Source organism: Vitis vinifera, chromosome 9 (genome assembly GCF_030704535.1).
Source record: "Vitis vinifera cultivar Pinot Noir 40024 chromosome 9, ASM3070453v1".
Lineage (NCBI taxonomy): Eukaryota > Viridiplantae > Streptophyta > Magnoliopsida > Vitales > Vitaceae > Vitis > Vitis vinifera.
Genome location: NC_081813.1, coordinates 11,190,599 through 11,210,641, shown reverse-complemented (window position 1 = coordinate 11,210,641; position 20,043 = coordinate 11,190,599). Strand labels below are relative to the sequence as shown.

Here is a 20,043-nt window from a genome sequence, read left to right as displayed (position 1 = left end):
TTTTTGCTCTTATTAAAAGCAATGATAAAAATTTTGGGATTTTTCATCCAAATATTTTTTATCTTTTTGTATTTATCTTTTAGTTTAATTTTCATTTTTTATTTTAAATTTATATTACCTTTTCATCTATATTTTTCTCTTATTTTTTATACTTTCTACATTAACCATATTTTAAAAAATTTTAAAATTAACTATCACTTCACTTTATTATATATATATATATATATCTTTTTAGCTTTTTAATTTTTAATGTTTTTATTTTAAAATTTTTAAAAAGATAAATTTATTGAAAAAAAATAACTAAGATATGAAGTTCTAATATTATATTAATAATTTTTCTTATCTAGATAGACTAATGCAAAGTATTTTGACCCACAACAAGAAAATTGTCAATATAATTTTTTAGTTAAACTTTAAAAATTAAGTTTCAAATAAAATATATTATATAAAATTTTATCTAAAAATTATTGAAAGTAGTATTTAATTTTTTTATTTATTGACTTTGAAACTTATCTAATTTTTTACTTGAAAGGTAATAGAACATGTTTAAAAAAAAATTAGTTTTTCATTTTTTAAATAAATGAGTATAAATATATTAAAAAAATTAAAGATAATCTTAGTAAAAAATTTGATAAATATGATTATAATTTTAAATATAGATTCATTTGGATAAAATTTCACTAAAAAAAAATAGTGGAAAGAAAGAACATTGCTAAAACTACAAAAACAAAATATGCAATTACAAAAATTTGATGATGAAATTTAAAAATAAAATTCGAAACAATTCTTAAGTGAGAGAATTTGAGTGGGGAAAAAATATTTGAGTGGAAAAAAATGGGAAAGTTTTTCGAAATCACTTTAAATCCTTAACAAAAAGTAGTCTTGTACACTCTTGTACAATTAGTAAATTTGTCTTGTACACCCTTGTACAATTAGTAAATTTGTCTTGTATAGTTAGTGTAATACCCTTGTACAGTTAGTGTAATACCCTTGTACAATAACTCAAATTTCATACATCATTTTATGAATATCTAACAATAGGTCGGTTAACCATGTTTGCATCGGTTTGGTTTTAAAAAGGAAAAAAAATTGTTGTATAATTTTGTTTTACAATCATCATAAGTGAGGTACCTATTAAAATGACCATATACAAGTTAGATAAAATATATGAGATGAATGTATGTTTAACCAATGTGTGTAAGGAATGTCATTTATCATCGGTTAAGGGAAATAAACAAACAAGTTTTTTAGAATCACTTAAAATCCTTCACAAATAATAGTTTTGTACACCCTTGTACAGTTAGTATATTTGTTATGTACACTTAGTGTAAATACCTTGTACAGTGACTAAAAAAAAACGTTATTTTATTTTATTTTCAATGCAAAATGTAATTAAAAATAAGACAAAGAAATTACTTAAAAACTATTATTTAAGCCAAATTTATTTATTTATTTCCTTTTATTTTTGGAAATAAAGAAAAAAGAATAAAAAATTTATTTAACCATAAGAAATATGAATATAGGATCAGTTGGAAAATTCTAAATTTATTTATTTATTTCATTTTATTTTTGGAATTAAAGAAATAAAAAATAAAAAATTTATTTAATCATAAAAAATATTGATATAAGATATATTAAAAAATAGAAATAACCCCAAATTTATTTACTTATTTCATTTTATTTATTAAATTAGAAATTAATTTATTTTAATAGATTAAAATGTGCACAATTGATTTGTTACTTTGTTAATTATGGATATATTAAAATTTTCGATAAAAAATAAATAAAGAAAATAAAATTAAAAAGAGTAATAAATATATATAATTTAGTTATTTAATTATTTTTCATGTAAAAGATAGTCCCACAAAAAACACATAATTGATCAATTTCTTTGTTTAATCGTAAACATACTATATTTTTTTATTATTATTAAAATAACTAATGAAAAAAAATAAAAATGGATAATCAATGAATGAAATTTAGTTCTTTTTATTATTTTCATATAAAAAATAGTACTAAACAAGATTTTCAATTTTTATTTTTTAAAATAGTTTTCATTTTTTAATTAAATGTTTTTTCAAAAAGAAAATATAAAAAATATAAATCATATTACTATTTTTTAGAAAGTATTTTTTTAAATAGCTTTCGAACATAATTTTTCTTTATTTATAATTTAAAATAGAAAATAATGTTGATTTTCAATTATTTATAAAAAAAATTAAAATAATGAAAAATCCAAATTGTTAAAATAAAATTATTATGGTTGCATGAATAATGGTGCAATAAAGACAAAAAAAAAAGTTTATGTGAAAGGTCATTGGGTATTTTAGTCCATCACTATTTTATGTCCTTAAAAGGTAATGTATAGAAATTTGAAGGATATATTGGTCTTTTAACATCTCATATCCTTTTCATCAATTATGGAAGTTATATGGACCAAATATTAATTTTTGGACCCAGTTGGGCCCAAAACACAATTCTCCCTTAAAATTAACCAGAAAAAGTATATCACTATGTGTTGAAGAAACTTTCATAATCGTCCCACTCTAGTTTTATTCATAAAAATTTTGGTATTAACCAACTTAAATTTTGATATCTAAATTATTATTCTTTTGTTAAAAAAAATGATTAATAAATTGAACACATAAATCTCTCCTATTTAGGGTTTCTTTAACTAGTGAAAAATATTGGAAAAATATTGTTGGGCATACTAGACAAATTAATATAATCATTCTAGATGAATTTTAAAATGAAACTAATATTGGTTGGATTTTTTTAGCTTTAGATAAATTTTAAAAATTATTAGATTTATTAATGATAAAATATATATAAATATATTGTATTTAAAATCGCAAATATTAAAGGTTTAAGCTTAACGAAAGAAATGTATATGTACTCACTCCCTTGTCAAGACAGAATTCACACAAATATCTTTTTACAATCTTTACTCATTCTAGCTCTCTTGTTTTGCCTGTTTATATCATACCAATAGGGTATTGGATGTTGTATCTTAACAACCCCACCCAAAACTACGAGCGTTATTGTTTAAGTTAAGGCATGTCCAGACACCGACAATATCCAAGCTCAAGATGAATTCTACACTGGTAAAACCTTAAAAGGAAGAAAAAAAAAAAAAAGAATTTTAAAAAATGATTTTCTTTTTTAATTGTCTTAAGAAAAATATAGAAATATATATATATATATATATATATATATAATTAAGATTAATTCAAATTTTATGTATTTCAAATTATTTATTCTTTATATCCAATAGTTAAAATAAGTGGAATGAATTTAAATTAATATATAAAAATAATTTTTTGGGCTTAAATTTATTTTTTATTTTTCTTTTCTTTTTTTTTCCCTTCTACTTTTTCTTCTTATTTTCTTTCCTCCACATTTTTCAGAACCAAACTGTGGACCCCGCATTTCGGCTCAATGCGTTTCCCACTCGATATCGAGCTCGATTTTTATTTGAAAAATTGATTTGTTGATTAAAAATGACTTAGAGTCGCCACTTATTTTTGTTTTATTTTTAAAGGGTAAACAAAATAAGAAAGAAAAACCCTAAGTGTGACTCCTTGTTTTGGAAGAGGTGGTCTGTGAAAACCGGATCGGGTTCGGGGGTCAGGTTACTTATCGGGAAGGTACGGTAGAGACCGTAGCACCCCTCTAAGTCCTTAAAGTCGGGTCTCTACTAATAAAGTGAAATTGATGTGGCAATCGAATAAGAAAGTCAATGGATACTCGCATCAATCATGCATATATGAGAATCAGAATATGTATAGTGAATGATCAGAATGAGTGAATGCGTACCTGGGCAGCAAACAGCAACGCGCTATCAAGAAACGGGATAAGTGCACAACTAATGAATACAAAACATAGCTCATACATATCGGAGTGCAAAGCGAAGCTCAAGCAAAATACAGCAAGCACGATAATTGACAGTCAAAAGGGGTCAAACATAGGGCCCTCAACAAAGCCCGATTTATTGTTCATGAGCTAATCCCACAAATCCCGTGTTTTGGAATTATGAAGGAATCACTATTGCTTATGTAAGGTCAAGAAGATCAGAAGATTATTTAGGAACTAAAATGTGATTAAAAACTATTCGAGTGAAAACTGGATTATTGGAGCTTATTTGAAAATTGGAGTATTTGGAATTAAATTTTGAATATTAGAGCTCCCGTGATTAAATTGGAATTTGTTAAAGAAAATGAGAAATGGAATTTAGGAAATTGAACTGCGAGACCATAGACTTGTGAAAGTTGAATTTATAATAATGATAGTAATAAGGTCTTGAGAGTTTGAATTAATAATAATAGTAATAATAAGATTTCGAAAGTCTGAATTAATGATAATAATAATAATAATAATAATATTTTGAAAGTGTGAATTAATAATAATAATAATAAGGTTTTAAGAATCGAATTAACAATAATAATAATAATGGTAATAATAATAATAAGATTTTAAAAGTTGAATTAATGATAATAATAATAATAATATTTTGAAAGTGTGAATTAATAATAATAATAATAAGATTTTAAGAATCGAATTATCAATGATAATAATAATAGTAATAATAATAATAAGATTTTAAAAGTTGAGGTAATAATAATAATAATAATGAGATTTTTGAAAGTCTGGATTAATGATGATAATAATAATAATAAGATTAATGATGATAATAATAATAATAAATAGATTTTGAGAGTTTGGATTAATAATAATAATAATAATGAGATTTTGAAAGTTGGGTTAATAATAATAATAATAGGATTTTGAAAGTTTGGATTAATGATTATAATAATAATAATAAATAGATGTTGAAAGTGTGAATTAATAATAATGATAATAATGAGGTTTTGAAAGTTGGGTTAGTAATAATAATAGTAATGAGATTTTTGAAAGTTGGGTTAGTAATAATAATAATAGGATTTTGAAAGTTTGGATTAATGATTATAATAATAATAATAAATAGATTTTGAAAGTTGAATTAATAGTAATAATAATGATGAGATTTTAAAAATTGGGTTAATGATGATAATAATAATAATAAATAGATGCTGAAAGTGTGAATTAATAATAATGATAATAATGAGGTTTTGAAAGTTGGGTTAGTAATAATAATAGTAATGAGATTTTTGAAAGTTGGGTTAGTAATAATAATAATAGGATTTTGAAAGTTTGGATTAATGATTATAATAATAATAATAAATAGATTTTGAAAGTTGAATTAATAGTAATAATAATGATGAGATTTTGAAAGTTTGGGTTAATGATGATAATAATAATAATAAATAGATGCTGAAAGTGTGAATTAATAATAATGATAATAATGAGGTTTTGAAAGTTGGGTTAGTAATAATAATAATAGGATTTTGAAAGTTTGGATTAATGGTTATAATAATAATAATAAATAGATTTTGAAAGTTGAATTAATGGTAATAATAATGATAATAATAATAATAATGACAAGAATAATGATAATAATAATAGTAATACTAGTAACAATGATAATAATAATTAATAACAGTAATAACAATAATAACAACAATGATAATAATGACAATAACAATGATAATAATAATTAATAATAATAATAATAACAATGATAATAAATATAATGATAATAATAATTAATAATAATAGTAACAATAATAATAACAATGATAATTAATAATAATATCAATGATAATAATAATTAACAATAATAATAATAATAATAATAATAGTAATAATAGAAAATGGGCTTAAGACAAAGGCTCCATCTTTAGCATAGGCTTGGGCCCGGGCTCCAAATCCAAACCTAAGCCCATAGCCTTCATAAGCAAACCCAATGCAAACACCCATCACAAACCTGGGCCTAGTGCCCCCAACTCAAACCTGAGCCCAAAGCCAAAACCAAACACAAAATTGGGCCTAGCCTTAGCCCAAGCCCAAAAACCAAACTTCATCTTCCCCACAACTCCTCTTCTCGCCTGGAAATCACCCTCCGAGGGAACTCCTACCGCCGACGGCACCAAGAGACGTTGCCGCCGTTGCCGATGACTGGCGCGGCTATCCACCTGGCCGGAGCGGGTCAAGACGCACCATGCCTGCGTCAGAGAAGGAGTTGCTGGCGGTCCGAGGGTGGGATTGCTGCAAGCAATGGACGATGGAGGACGGGGCTGGCGGTAAGGCGGCCTTCAGATGCTTCCATGGCACGGTGAGCGGGCTCGCCGCCGACGTAGCGGCACCAAAACGCGAGCTGGCTGTGCTTGACAGAAGCCTCCTCACGAGGCATGCTGGAACTCGCCCCGGCGTCGTCTCGAACGGTGGTGATAATGTCGAAGTCTTCGGCGGGGGATCGTCTGCATCCTCCAGACAGCGCATGGAGGTGCGCTCGGCGCATCGCGGCGGCAGCTTTGATAGCTTCCAGCAACCCGATGATGAGAGATGGCTTGGCGGAGGTGATATAGGTGGCCTCAATAATGAGAAATGCATGAAAACAGAGCATAGAAGAAAACAAATAGAAAGGCTCATCAAGGAGGCTTCTCGTCATGAATCGTCAGTGAACCTTCTAGGTGAGAAAACGGCATCAAATGCAAGTATTGGAGGGGTTCTCGGGCATTTCACAATCACAATAGAAACAGAGCATATAAAGATTGACGATAGCAAGCATGAATTCATGGTTATAACTCAACAAGCAACAATCCACTCCAAGCAAAACAACAAATATCCAAAATATCAACAAGAAAATGCAGAGGGATAGCTAAGATCCGAATCTAACAATAAACCTGTTGCATTCATACCCGAGAATACCTTTCTCCCGTAAAGCCTTGTTCGGCTTCAAACGCCTTAGATCCACCTCCAATGTCGACGAAACTGCTGAAACCGTGAAGCTATCTTCCTCAGCTGGATGCTCTGGGTCGTCTCTCTCTCTGAGAAATCCTCTCCTCGCCTTGCTCTGTTCCCTGTCCTCCAGAAAAGCCTCCCTGCCCAAGCCATGTCTATCCCGTCCCATCTAGCCGCCCGAGAGCAGCCCACTTGAGAGCAGTCAGAAAAGCAATAAAAAAAATGATAAATAATCCAAGAAAACTCTCTCCTCGGGGGGGTCTACACAAACATGTTTGGTTTCTGGACGGTATTAAAGAAAAAAAATATTAAGAAAAATAGTTTTCTCATATTAAATTTTATTATAAAAAATGTGAAGGAAAATCAAATATAATTAAAATTAATTAAAAATTTATATATTTTAAAATTATTTAATCTTTATATAATATAAGAAATTAAGTAAAATGAGTTTGAAGAAATATATAAAAATAATTTGTTGATTTTGAAATTTTATTTACCTTCACTTTTTTTATCCCTATTTTTTCTATTTTCTTTCGCTCACAATTTCCCTTAAATTTTTTAGGAAGCAAACATAATCTTAATAGTTTTTTTTTTTTTTTTTTTTTTTTGTAGAAAACCAAAAAAGAACAATTTACAAGATCAACAAAGAGTCACAGAGTCAAAATTTGTCAATTTAACTAGTGAGCATGTGCATTAAGGAAGCTTGACTTAAATTGCATTTTATAGTCATTTTACTTAAAATGTTTGTAATGTAAGTGAATTATCTAGAAGTGATTTTAGGAAAATTTTTGAGAGTGCTTTTAATCGTAATTCTAGGAAGTGTTTTCAATTTTTCTAACACTTAAATTTTTTTATCTTTTAAGTATTAAAAATACTAGAAACACTTTTTAAAATTAATACCAAACATACCTCAAGTGGTTTTTAAAAAAATATTATAAGTGATTTTTCAGATTTTTAAAAATATTTTCTAAATTTTATAAAATATTAATTTTTTTTAAGAATACTTTTGAGGTTAAAAACGATTTTTAAAATCAATGTGAAATGTACTGTTATTTAGGTAGAAGTAAAACATAATCAATGTGAAGTCCTCTTCTTCTCCACCTCTTCTTCTTTGGGCAAGTGTTGTTACAAATTAGATTTTTATATGTGTTAATTTTATATATATCTATATAAACTATTTTTCTTACTTCTTGGACTGTTTGGTTTACAAGAGAGTGAAGAAAAATATTGTATTATATAACTTATGATTAGTTATATTGGTTTTTTAAAAAACATTATAAGTGTCAGATTTTTTAAAATATTTTCTTAACTTTATTAAATATTAATTTTTTTTTAAGAATACTTTTGAGGTTAAAAACGATTTTTAAAATCAATGCGAAATGTACTGTTATTTAGGTAGAAGTAAAACATAATCCACATCCACTTACGGCAACAGATGCATATTCGTATAATGTGTTCGGATTAAAACTTTGCATGGTCCACCTCTGCATATTGGCAATAGTAGCTGATCACTTTTGCCGCTAACCGCTTCCCTCTGCCACTATATCCAGCGATCCAATAAAGTAAAAAGTCTTCATGGCCTTAAATAAATTCTACTATTTCATCATATACACCCTTAACATAAATTAGTAATTGATTTTTGGTTTTGGTAGGAAATCCACCTCAATGAATATGATCATGACATTTCAATCAACCATTGCTTTATGATTACCAATAAATTTAACGGGTGAGAGTGGAAAGTGATTTTGAAACGTGTTACGTACTAAAAGAATAACTTTTAGAAGAAACACCTAATTTGATACATCTATTTATCAAATTTTAATTTAGAGTGGTATTTATTTTTTGGTTAAATATAAAAAGTTAAAATATTTCATTTTTTTTATTTCGTTAAAAGTAACCTATTGATATCAACCAATATAACTTATGATTAGTTAAGACACAAGAAATATGGTATAACAACTGAAGTTCAAATGAAATGAATTTTTCATTTTTTTCATATGTTTGTATCTTAAATTTAGAGTAAGTAAAATCTTTATGAAATAATTAAATCCCTAATAATTTAAGAGAACTAGGAAAGTTAAATTATCGCAAAACTATACAAAAAAGCCAGCAAAGCGTTGTATTAACTAGACTATTAGTATAAGTAATTAATTTGGGAATATACAAAAAAACGCCACATGTTACACTTAGGGGTTGTCAAATGTTACACATAGAGATGAAGAATTGTTGAGAATGTACTAGAAGCGCCATATGTCACACTTAAAGGTTGCCACATGTCACACATGAACACTACAAGACAAGGGGGTATGCTCGAAATTTTGGTGGTAACCAAGGGCGGTTTGATCACATCCTAATGTAGATAAAGGTAATTATTAGTTCATATTTGAAAAGAAAATATAAAAAAAAAATTAAAAAAATAATCATTTCTCTTCATTTTCCCTAGAGGTTTCTTCTTCTTCTTCTTCTTTGAAAATCTGTTGAGAGAAAATGGTGTAAAAGTTGGAGTCAAACATTAAGGAGTAGAGATTTTCATCTCTACTTAAAGGAGACATTAGAGTTAAATAATTTCATCTTATATTTTTTCTTCTTCTATCCTCTTCTTCTCCACCTCTTCTTTGGGCAAGTGTTGTTACAAATTAGATTTTTATGTGTTAATTATATATATTTAAACTATTTTTCTTACTTTTTGGACTGTTTGGTTGACAAGAGAGTGAAGAAAAATATTGTATTATAAGTTTGATTCACATATAAATTGTTAGAAGTATTGGATGAGAATGATATTCTATGATATTGATACTCAAGAGGGATGTAGTAATACCTTTTAACCCATAATAGGTGAACCCCAATTTGTTCCAGTTTTGAAGGACCCAAATCAAGTTCAAACAATCTAATATAATAGATTAAGTTGAGTTTATGGAGGTAACTTCATGAAAAAAGGGGATTTCCCAATAATGAGGAATACTTTGTTTTTGTTTTTGTTTGTTTGTTTGTTTTCTTTTTTTAATTCCAACTAGTTGGAAGTTTTTAAATTTTTGTGAATTTTTGGTAAAGTATTAAAATCCCTTATTATTTTACCAAATGATGGAGTCTATAATAAGCTGTCTGACCATTCAAGTATTGTTACATTTAGACCATATTTACCCTATGAGAAAATTCCAGACATATTTGGAAATTATAGGGGAGAGGTTCACAGAAATGGCTTGGACTAATTATACTTCTCAAAATTGTTAGGATTAGTTTTGAATAAAATTATACTCCAAAGTATTTTTCATATAATATTAGACTCTCTAAGGAATCGAGGCTGTAAATTTCACATCGTTTGGACTTTGATAGCTTAGAACAAAAATTCCAAACCAATAGGTAAGAAAATAGAGTGGTTCAAGTAAAACAGTTTTAAAACCACTCAACTTCAAACTTTCCATTTGGATTTCTTATTTCTATCTCTTTTCTTTTCTTGTAATTTTTCCCCACCTATGTTTCTCTATTTTTTTTTTCTTCTTTTTTCCTTTTTGGTATATTTCCTCAATGTTTTCAAGATCCAAATGAAAGCTAAAGGAGTTGTTTAGCTTAGTAATTCATTTTATATCTATGCCTATATACATTAAAAGAAGGATGAATAGTGTTTTGTTATGGCTATTATTTAGCATCATATGATAAAAAATTACAATACTAAAACATTTATTAATTTTGAGCCTGTCATGAAAAGTCATGTTTTACAATATTCATTGTCAATTCTTTCCTAAATTATGAAAAATCAAGAATTTCAATCAATTAAAGTTAGAATTTTCTTTTAAAAATAGTGGAATTAATAAGGTTTTAAATAATTATAAACTATTAAAAAAAATGCTTTCCATTAACTTGTAGTATATATATATATATATATATATATAAATTAATAATAGAAAAATCATCTCAACAAAACATTATGACTATGTTTGGTTCCTAAAAAGTATTAAGAAAGAAAAAAATAATATTAAGGAAAATAATTTTCTCATATTTGATTTCAATATGGAAATATGAAAGAAAATAAAATATAATTAAAATTAGATTTTAAATTTTTTACATTTTTTAATTATTTAATCTTTATATAGAAAATGAAAAATAAGTTAAATGAGTCTAAAATAGCATATAAAATAATTTATTGATTTTAAATATATTTTTTATTTTTCTTTGTTTTTCTCTCCTTTTACATTTCCTCTCTATTTTTATTTCTTCACATTTTTCCTCATATTTTTCGAGAACCAAACATAATTTATGTGTTTTCTTTCTCTTCAATAAAGGGAGAGATCCTCTTAATAATAATATTATGTATTCATTTTCTTTGATATTTATGTGGATTTTGAGTTAGTTCTAGCTTGAGTTATAGTCTAAAAGAAATTTAAAATGACTAAAAATGAATATATTTATTATTTTTGTTTTAAAAACTGTTTTGAAAAAACTATTTTTACTTTTTCTCTCGAATAAGCTATCAAACCATTTTCACTTGTCATAAAATCCGTCTTACAAATATAAACAAAATTGTTAAATTTGTAATTTGGCATATTATCCAAATTATAGAATTGTACTTAGATTTTGGAAAGTTTGAGCAAAATATATGATCCAATTAAATGTGACATAAAGAAAAGGGAAAGAAAAGACACAGTAAAAAAAATTGAAAAAATGTTTAAACCCACTAAAGTTTTCTCATATATTTATTCAAATTTATTATTATTTTTATTTGACAAAAATTATCAAACAAGAAAGACTAAAGAATAATTTACATATAGTATTTTTGGATCAACAAATGAGGGAGGAGAAAAAAAAGTATAAACTTTTATGTAATGGAATGTGTTCTCATCACAACTTTACATTCATTTATCATGAAATCCAATACAATGATAGACTTACTTTCATACCAAAAACTCAATTACATCTCTTCATTTGAAAGGTTGTTTTAGATGGAATATGCCCCATGGAGTCTCATACCTGCATTTCATCAATTATCACAGTCAAAAGAGAATATTCTGACTTAAGACTTAAGGAAGGAATAGAATTTTCCAACTACTTATTTCTCAAGCCTTTGGGAAATTAAATTAAATTTATTTCAAATAAAAAAAATCGAAATTAAAGAAAATTTTACTTTGAAAAACAAATTGATTTAAAATGGAAAACTGATATGGTTTGGATGCACTTTTTATTTTATTTTTATTTTTTAAAAATAATAGTAACTAATATCTAAAATAAAGAAACTTTTATGTACTTACCTTCAAAGATTTATGATTTTTAAAAATAGTTTTAAAAATTAATTTTAACATTTTTATATTGAAAGTAGTTTTCAAAAATATATGGAGGATAAGTTCATAATTTGGTATTAAAAATGATATATTTTATATAAAAGTTATTATTACTTCATAATTTAAAAAATAAGGGACGACAAACATACGAATTTACATTTATAAATAATTAACTAAAATATATGGTTAAACTTACTATTAGTAATTAGGGTATTGCCAAAATATATAAATAAATTTATAAAAGAGGAAAAAGGAAAAGGAAAAAAAAAGAGATGAGATAAATAATTATAGAAAAGCAAAATTAAAAAGAAAAGAGAATAATTACTTGCATGGAGGGCAACCTGTGCAGAGCCAATGGACAAATGTTAAGAGCTTCCACCTATTTCCTCTTTACCCCACTTTTTTTTCAAATAAAAATAACAAGAGAAAAGAAAAAGGTGATGACAGAAGAAAAAGAGAGAAAAGACAAGGTTAGGTAAGAGAAAGCTTAATTGGTGGTGTCCTCTAGAGCAGGAGGTCCGGTACTGCCGTAAGCTCTAGACTGTGATCTATTTTCAAGGAAAGAAGACATGGCATTACTTTCTTCCCTTTTTCTTCTTTTACTTCCCAATTTTCCCACTCTAACATGCCTTCAAAAGACAGATGCTTCAGCCTTGGAAATGCAATTTTTGATGATGATCCCAAGAACTCACCACCAACATATTTCACCTGCTCCATCCGTTTTATTTCCAAGCTCTCGAGAAGTGGGAGATCCCCCAGAGGAGGCAAGCACTGACATCTATCACAATCTGAAAGGAAAAGTTGTGTTAGTTGGAGTAATGATGGCTCCATCATCCACCTGGGCCATTCCTTGACTTGATACCATGCTATGTGCAGAGATTTTAAGTTTGGATGGGGTTGTAGGGCTTCAGCCACTTCCTTCATCCCTACTGGTTGACTCGTCCATGGTTCGAAACTTAATGTCAGACCATAGAGCTTTTTCTTATTCTTCAATTCTGCCTTTTCAGCCTCCCCTGCATCTTCCACTTTGCTCAAATCCTGCTATTTCTTATTCTTCAATGTCAGACCATAGACCATAGAGATTTTAAGTTTCTCATTTCTTCCATTTTGCACACATCACTTCCATTCTCATCATCAGCAATAAAAAAGGATAAGGTTCGAAGAGATGTTAATCTTCCGACTCCCTTAGGCAGGCCTCTTAGAATAGAAAAACCGGCCCTAATTTGAAGATGTCTCAAATTAATTAGACTTCTTATCCCTTGAGGTAGTTTTCTAAGCCTCAGACAATAGCGAACATTTAAGGTTTGCAGATTGCATAACTCACTGATTGGTTCGGGCAATGTTTCCAATCTCTCACAATATGATAGATTAAGGTACCTCAAATGTGTGAATTCACCCACCTGGCTTGGGAGATCTTTAATTGAGGTATCCTTGCTCAAATCCATTGCTCTGAGATATTTGAATTGCTGGAATGAATCAAGTGGAAATGAGTCAATTCTATACCCGTTAGACACAACTAAAAGTGTGTGTAAATTCCTCGCGTTTTTTACGGAGAAAGAGGATCTGGTACTTCCATGCACAATTACAGTTGCATGACGGCCCTTTTGACGGGACAAGTTTGTCTTTAGGTTTTCACAATCATCCTCCACAATTAAGCATTCATTGTTGGTCAAAAATTGAGCAAAGTCATGCACTATATCATGCATCTTGCACCTTACTATGTTACCCTCTTCATCTTTCTCAAAATCTTGGAAGAAAGACCGAGCTGCTAAGTTTTCAAAGTACTCTCTCCCAATTGTCTCCATCTCTCTGCCTGCCTTAGAGTTGAGGTAGCTTTGAGCCATCCACAACTTAATCAAGTCGTCTATTTGAATGGTGCGATCTTTGGGAAAGACCACACAGTATGAGAAGCACTGTTTAAGTGGCGGGGGCAGATCATAATAACTCAACAATAAGGCAGGGGACAGTTTTTTCTCAAAAACATCCAATTCCCACATTTCACTATTCAACACGTTCTCCCAATCTTGTTTATTATATTTGGACTGCATCAGACTCCCTAAAGCTTTAACAGCAAGAAGTAAGCATTCTCCCCTGCACTTGTCTGCTATTTTTTTGCCAATTTCTTCTAGTTCTTCAATTTTGTCGGCGCTCTTCCCGCAAAAAGCTATTTGGGAAAATAATGCCCGACATTGCTTTAATGGTAAGCATCCTAAGGAGTGCATGTATGTGCTTCTCATCATCCTAGCAACGCTCTCACTGCGAGTGGTCACTAAAATTCTACTCCCACCACCTCCACACTTGAGACAATTCTTCTTGTTCCCACAACTGATAGTCTTCATTCCACACGTCATCCAGCACAAGGAGAAACTTCTTCCCATCAATACATGCTTGAATTTTTTTCTGTAGAACTTCAGGATTATGGACATCGGAAGACTTTTCATAGAGGGCTTCAAAAATATCCCTAAAAATTCTTACTGGGATAAAAGGATCAGACACGCAGACCCAGATTCTTATATCAAAATGGGCCTCCACCTCATGGTGGTTAAAGGCTAGTTGAGCAAGAGTTAGTCTTGCCGACACCAGCCCAACTAGGGAGATGATGTAGGGGCCCAAGTTTTGTTCACAACTCTCACCCAACAGCTGCCTTAGTATGGTGTCCCTGTCCTTATCCCGACCACATACCTCTGAAATGTCAACTGCAGATATAGTTATAAGCCTCTGTGGTTCCTCGTTGCTAAATCTGGATGTAAAATTGAACCCATTGCTCTGGTTTGCAATGTCATCAACTTGTTGTTTGATATCCTTAATCTTAAGAGCAATGTCACGACGGCCAGCAACTCGTTTGAAACAGATGCAAGGGGAGGGAATGCAGGAGCTTACCTTCTTCTTAGACATGGAAGGGCTTTCAGCTCTCTCAATCTGAGATTTGAGAAGAGAAGTGCTCCACTCATTCAGCACGTCGTCCATTTGGTAGGCGATGTCTTTAAGCCTCTGCAACCAAACTTTGACAAGTTCCTCCTTCACTTGTCTCTTCTCTGCATCTGCAACAACAGCTCGGACGACCTGGAGTGTGTCGGTGAGGCTTTGGATTTCTGTTTCAACACCCACAACCAGAGAAACTTCCTGATGAATTTGTTGTTGGATAAGAGAACCCAACTGATCTAAGACAATAGAAAGGAGAGCATCCGCCATCAGGGTGCCGGTTGAAGAAGGTGGGAATGGGATTGATGAATGAGGAGGAATGGAGGATGAATGAAGAAGACCAATGAGATGGGGGGATGGGATCTAAAGCTTTATTGCGCTGGTTGACTTGAGCAATGGAGCAGGCGTTGAATAATTTAGGCGTGTGGGGTCATTAGTTTAAATTAATGGAGCCGGTGTTGAATAATTTAGGTGTGTGGGGTAAAGTTTCTCCAATTATAACTTCAAAATATAACTCGTACGTATCAATAAAATTAAAAAATTTAGTTAATTTTGATAAGTAAACAAGTGAGAATTTCATATTCTTAATTTCTAAATTTACAAAATCTAAAAATTAATGAATTAATTTTAATAATTGAACACACATTTCAATAATAAATTCATAACCAAAATATCCACTACATAAAAATGAGCGAGTAATAAGTGAAATTAAAAACCTAGATTTCTTTTTTTTTTTTTTTTTTTGTATTTTCTTAACACTCAAAGACAATTTGGAAACCATCATTATTGGTTAATTACCAATTTCACAACTAATTATATAATTTATCATTATAAACTTTTGTTATTGTAATTTATTTTGGAATTTTGGAATATTTAGAAATATATTAAATTGCAATATTTTTACATATTAGTTTTAAAATATTTTGTCTTAATTATATAAAATAAAAATGTAAAAAATTTTGGTAATTTGGGATATTTGAAAATATATTAAATTGATTTTTTTAAATTATGGGTTTTCAATTGTATTATCTTAATTATATAAAATAATAAAAAATAAGTAATTATTTTTATAAGTTTAAAGTTCATTTATTTAATATATAACAATATTATGACATTAAATAATAACAAACAATGTAACTCAAATATTAATAAAATAAAAAACAAACTAAGTAGTAAACTCCTTACGAAAACCACAACCCATTGTTATCAAAATTATTATTGTCTTGCACCTTCAGTGTCATTCTTATGCCGATTGATATTCTTGTATATTAAAAACACTCATAATCCGTGTTTGGTACGTAAGAATAGGAGTAAGAATTAATATTTTATCTCTTTTCTCATCCATTTATAAGTGAGAATTTCATTTCTTTTCTCATTCATTCATAAATGAGAATCTCATTTCTTTTCTTATTCATTCTCATGTTTAGACAACTTTAATAATAATAAGAATGAAATAAAAAACGATTTCAACAGAAATGAAATCCTATGTATGAGTGAGATTTCAACCGATCTCCCAAAAGAGGTATTTTAATTCTCTCTGCGCAAATTGTTTTCAAAAATTAAAACACCAAAAACTTATTTATATAAGTTGATTTAAAAAATGATTTTTTATTTTGATTTTTAAAAAAATATATAAATCCAATTTATATAATATAAATTTAGTTCAATTATTAAAAATAAAAGTAATTTTATAATTACAAATAAATAAAATATGAATAGTAACATTACAACTATTAACATCCTCACAAAAGCATAATTAATTAAATCATAAATTATATTTTTTTTATAAATATTCTAAAATTGTGGCTATTAACATCCTCATAAAAACATAATTGATTTATTTTATCAAAAATAGATAATTAATAATTGCTAATACTGTTTCATTTTAAATGAATTTAAAAACAATTAAAGTTTAACCTTTTTATTTTTTTAAGGTAGAAATGAACCGTGTTTTCATTACATGCACACATTTAGTACTCAATTAGGAATATAGTATTCTCACATTTTTATGTAATCCATTATTAATTAATTAGATTTAAAATTCCAAATTATTCTTAAAAATTAAAAGATTCTTTAAAGAATTTAAAATATTAATTATGTTTCATTTAAATTTATCTACCTAGTGAGAAAATAAAAAAAATATATAGTTTTGTATGGTAGAAATAATAAAGTCACAACTCATAAGTGTAAGTTTTGGTTTATTAATTTTTATAATTATCATGCATTTTTGAGTTTTATTTTTATTTTTAAAAATATTAAGTTTATTAATTTACTAAAAAGTTTCAGTTGATTTGAAATTCATTTCACTATTAAAAAAAAAGATTCTATACAAATAAAAAAAATAAAACAATATAATCATTCTAAATCAATTTTTATCCATAAATTTCTAATATTTATTTGGCTTTTAAACTATTTTTAAAAATCACTAGACTCATTAGCAAATCCAACCCATTAAGTTTTCCTTAATTTAGAGTTTATTTACCTAGTGATAATTTTTTTTTTAAATATGATTATATATAAGGAAAAAACTCGTAAAACCCTTGAAAATGAATTTAGGTTGGTGACCTTTTAATATTAATTTGATCAATTTTTCATTCTTAATTTTCTAATACTAATTGAATGGAATCTTGAGCTCCAAATTATTTTAAAAAATTAATAATTTTTTTTTATTAAAAATTGCTAGATTTGGAATCTATTTGTTAAAAAAAAATAGACAAGTTAAAAAGATAGAAAAACACACATAATTCAAATATCATATTTGAAGATTTTTTGTATTGATATTAGGTGGTAAAAAGATAATGAAGAAAGAAAAATATTATCATATTCTATTTTATTGGCTTTGTGTGAATTTTATTTTATTTTATTATTTTTATTTCCTTTTATTTTAAAAACTAGTAAAAAATAACTTTTATTTGTTTTCCAAAAACGTTCTTTATTTCACTTTTTTTTTTAAAAAAAAAAACAAATTTCTAAATAATAACAATTAAACAGTATCATACATTTTCAAAAACAATTTTTTCTTTTAAAAAATGGGACATTGGTTTTAAAACACACAACCAAGGAGACTTCTGAATGAAAAAAAAAAACTCAAAGATATTTATTGTAAATAAAACATAAAAATTATTATAAACTATGTGTAGCTTGAAATTTTTTTTTAAATGAAAATAAAAAATAATTTTAGATTATATCTATAAATATTATTATCAATTTATTTCTTTTTTCATTCTCATTCCCATTATTATCTAATATTAACATAAAAACAAATAATCATTCCAAAGTCTTTCCTATTCAAAGAGAAATAAAAATGAAAACAAAATATTCATTCTCATTCCTCCTCATAACATATGCCAAACATGGCGAAAAGGTCTCGAGATGTTTTGGAATGACACTAGACATTTGTACCAAATAGTATTGAAGCTGAATAAAGCCCATGAAAAATTTGACTTCATGGGTATAAAATGATAAGCAAAGGGTGCATGTAATTATCACACTTCATTCATATACAAATTTCTGACAAGTAAATTTCAACTGAAGTATTGAAAAGAGAGAGAATCTGGAAGTCATGTTAAACAATAACTGAGTTTCTAGCATGGAGATGGAATAGGTACAGAAAATAAATGATCTTGAGCAGGTGAGTGCCTTTTTCTCGGTGCTCTAGAAGGAACGTCTGCAAACATATCCAACCAAAAAATTAAAATCCGATGTCACTGAAAGAATCAAAAAGAACTACAGAAACCCGTGCACATGATATATGTTGGATTCATTACCTCCACTTGCATACAATGAATTATAGTGTACTTCACTCCAGAAGCTCAACCAAAGCTCTACATCCACAAAAACAAAAACTTCAGTCACAATCCCAAAAACTTATGATGAAAATCAGAACTTCGGAAGATTCAGAAGATCAGTTTGATTCGAAGTAACAGGCGATTATGGATATGGTATTAATTTGGTCTAATCTGGATACGTAGACCAACAGATTTTAGTACAGACGGAATCTTGGATGAGTTATCTCAAAACCATGTCTATTTCCACCATCATTTGGGCAAGGGGATTTATGGTTTGGATCAGAGTAATCCCATTATGTAGCCGAGCAACTTCCCACCAACGGTAATGCTTATGGTTAATCTTTAAGTAGGTAACAGAAAACATAACATCCAAACTTAGATCAACTTTTCTCCATTTAACTGTACTACTTTTAAATGATACCATTACCACTAATACTAACACTAATATTACTACTATTACTACTACTAAACAACAATAATGTGGTCATAAGCATGATCATTATTATTGTTGTTGTTTTTGTTGTCATTCACAGTTAACTAAAGACACTATTGGACAAAGCTTGAGTAGAAACTAGCTTGGTGAGGACTTGAGATGGGGGGTGACCAAGACGACGATGCTAAGACTTCATGGTGGGTTTGTTAGCAAGAAAGGCATGTGTTTTGGTTGTGGAGGTTGAGGATGATGTTGGCCACTCTTAGACATTTCCTTTATTCCAACCTCGCACCAAGGATGCCCCCATGCTCAAATCCTTCACAGTAAAAAAATAAGGAAAAAATTCAATAGATGTGTTATTTGATGGAAAAATTGAGAAACAGAAAGAAGGCTGTTTTTAATCAAGGGTGCACACAAAACATTCTCAAGCGAAAAAGTGGTTGTGGGTGCTTCAATTGTGGTGGAACCGACATGAGTTATAGGAATGCCATTACCATCGCCAATCATAATGTTCTCATTACCACCATAATCAGAGTGTAGTGAGAGATTTTGAAGATTCGAAATGATGTGATGAGAGGCACCCGAGTCAACTATCCAAGAGTCATTGTCATTGGCTTGATCCCTGGCCATGTAGTTGGCTTAAGGTGAGAAGAGTGGTGGTGGTCAGGAATGACATACCTTGGCACTGTGGCCAGCTTTGTCACATAGTTGACAAATAATTCGGTGTTGATTGGTACCATTGTTGGGACGCCAAGAATGTTGTGAAGAATTGAAATCGTGTTAGGGA

At 28.4% G+C, this 20,043-nt stretch overlaps 1 long non-coding RNA gene across 1 annotated transcript; it reads right to left on the bottom strand.

Annotated features, from left to right (window-relative positions):
• Positions 1-18,534: 18,534 nt before the first annotated feature.
• On the bottom strand, positions 18,535-19,233 carry LOC132254365 (uncharacterized). The gene is made up of 2 exons (XR_009466643.1): positions 18,803-19,233; positions 18,535-18,702 (listed from the first exon to the last, which is right to left on the bottom strand). It is a non-coding gene; the product is annotated as an uncharacterized LOC132254365 (long non-coding RNA).
• Between the last annotated feature and the right edge of the window lie 810 nt (positions 19,234-20,043).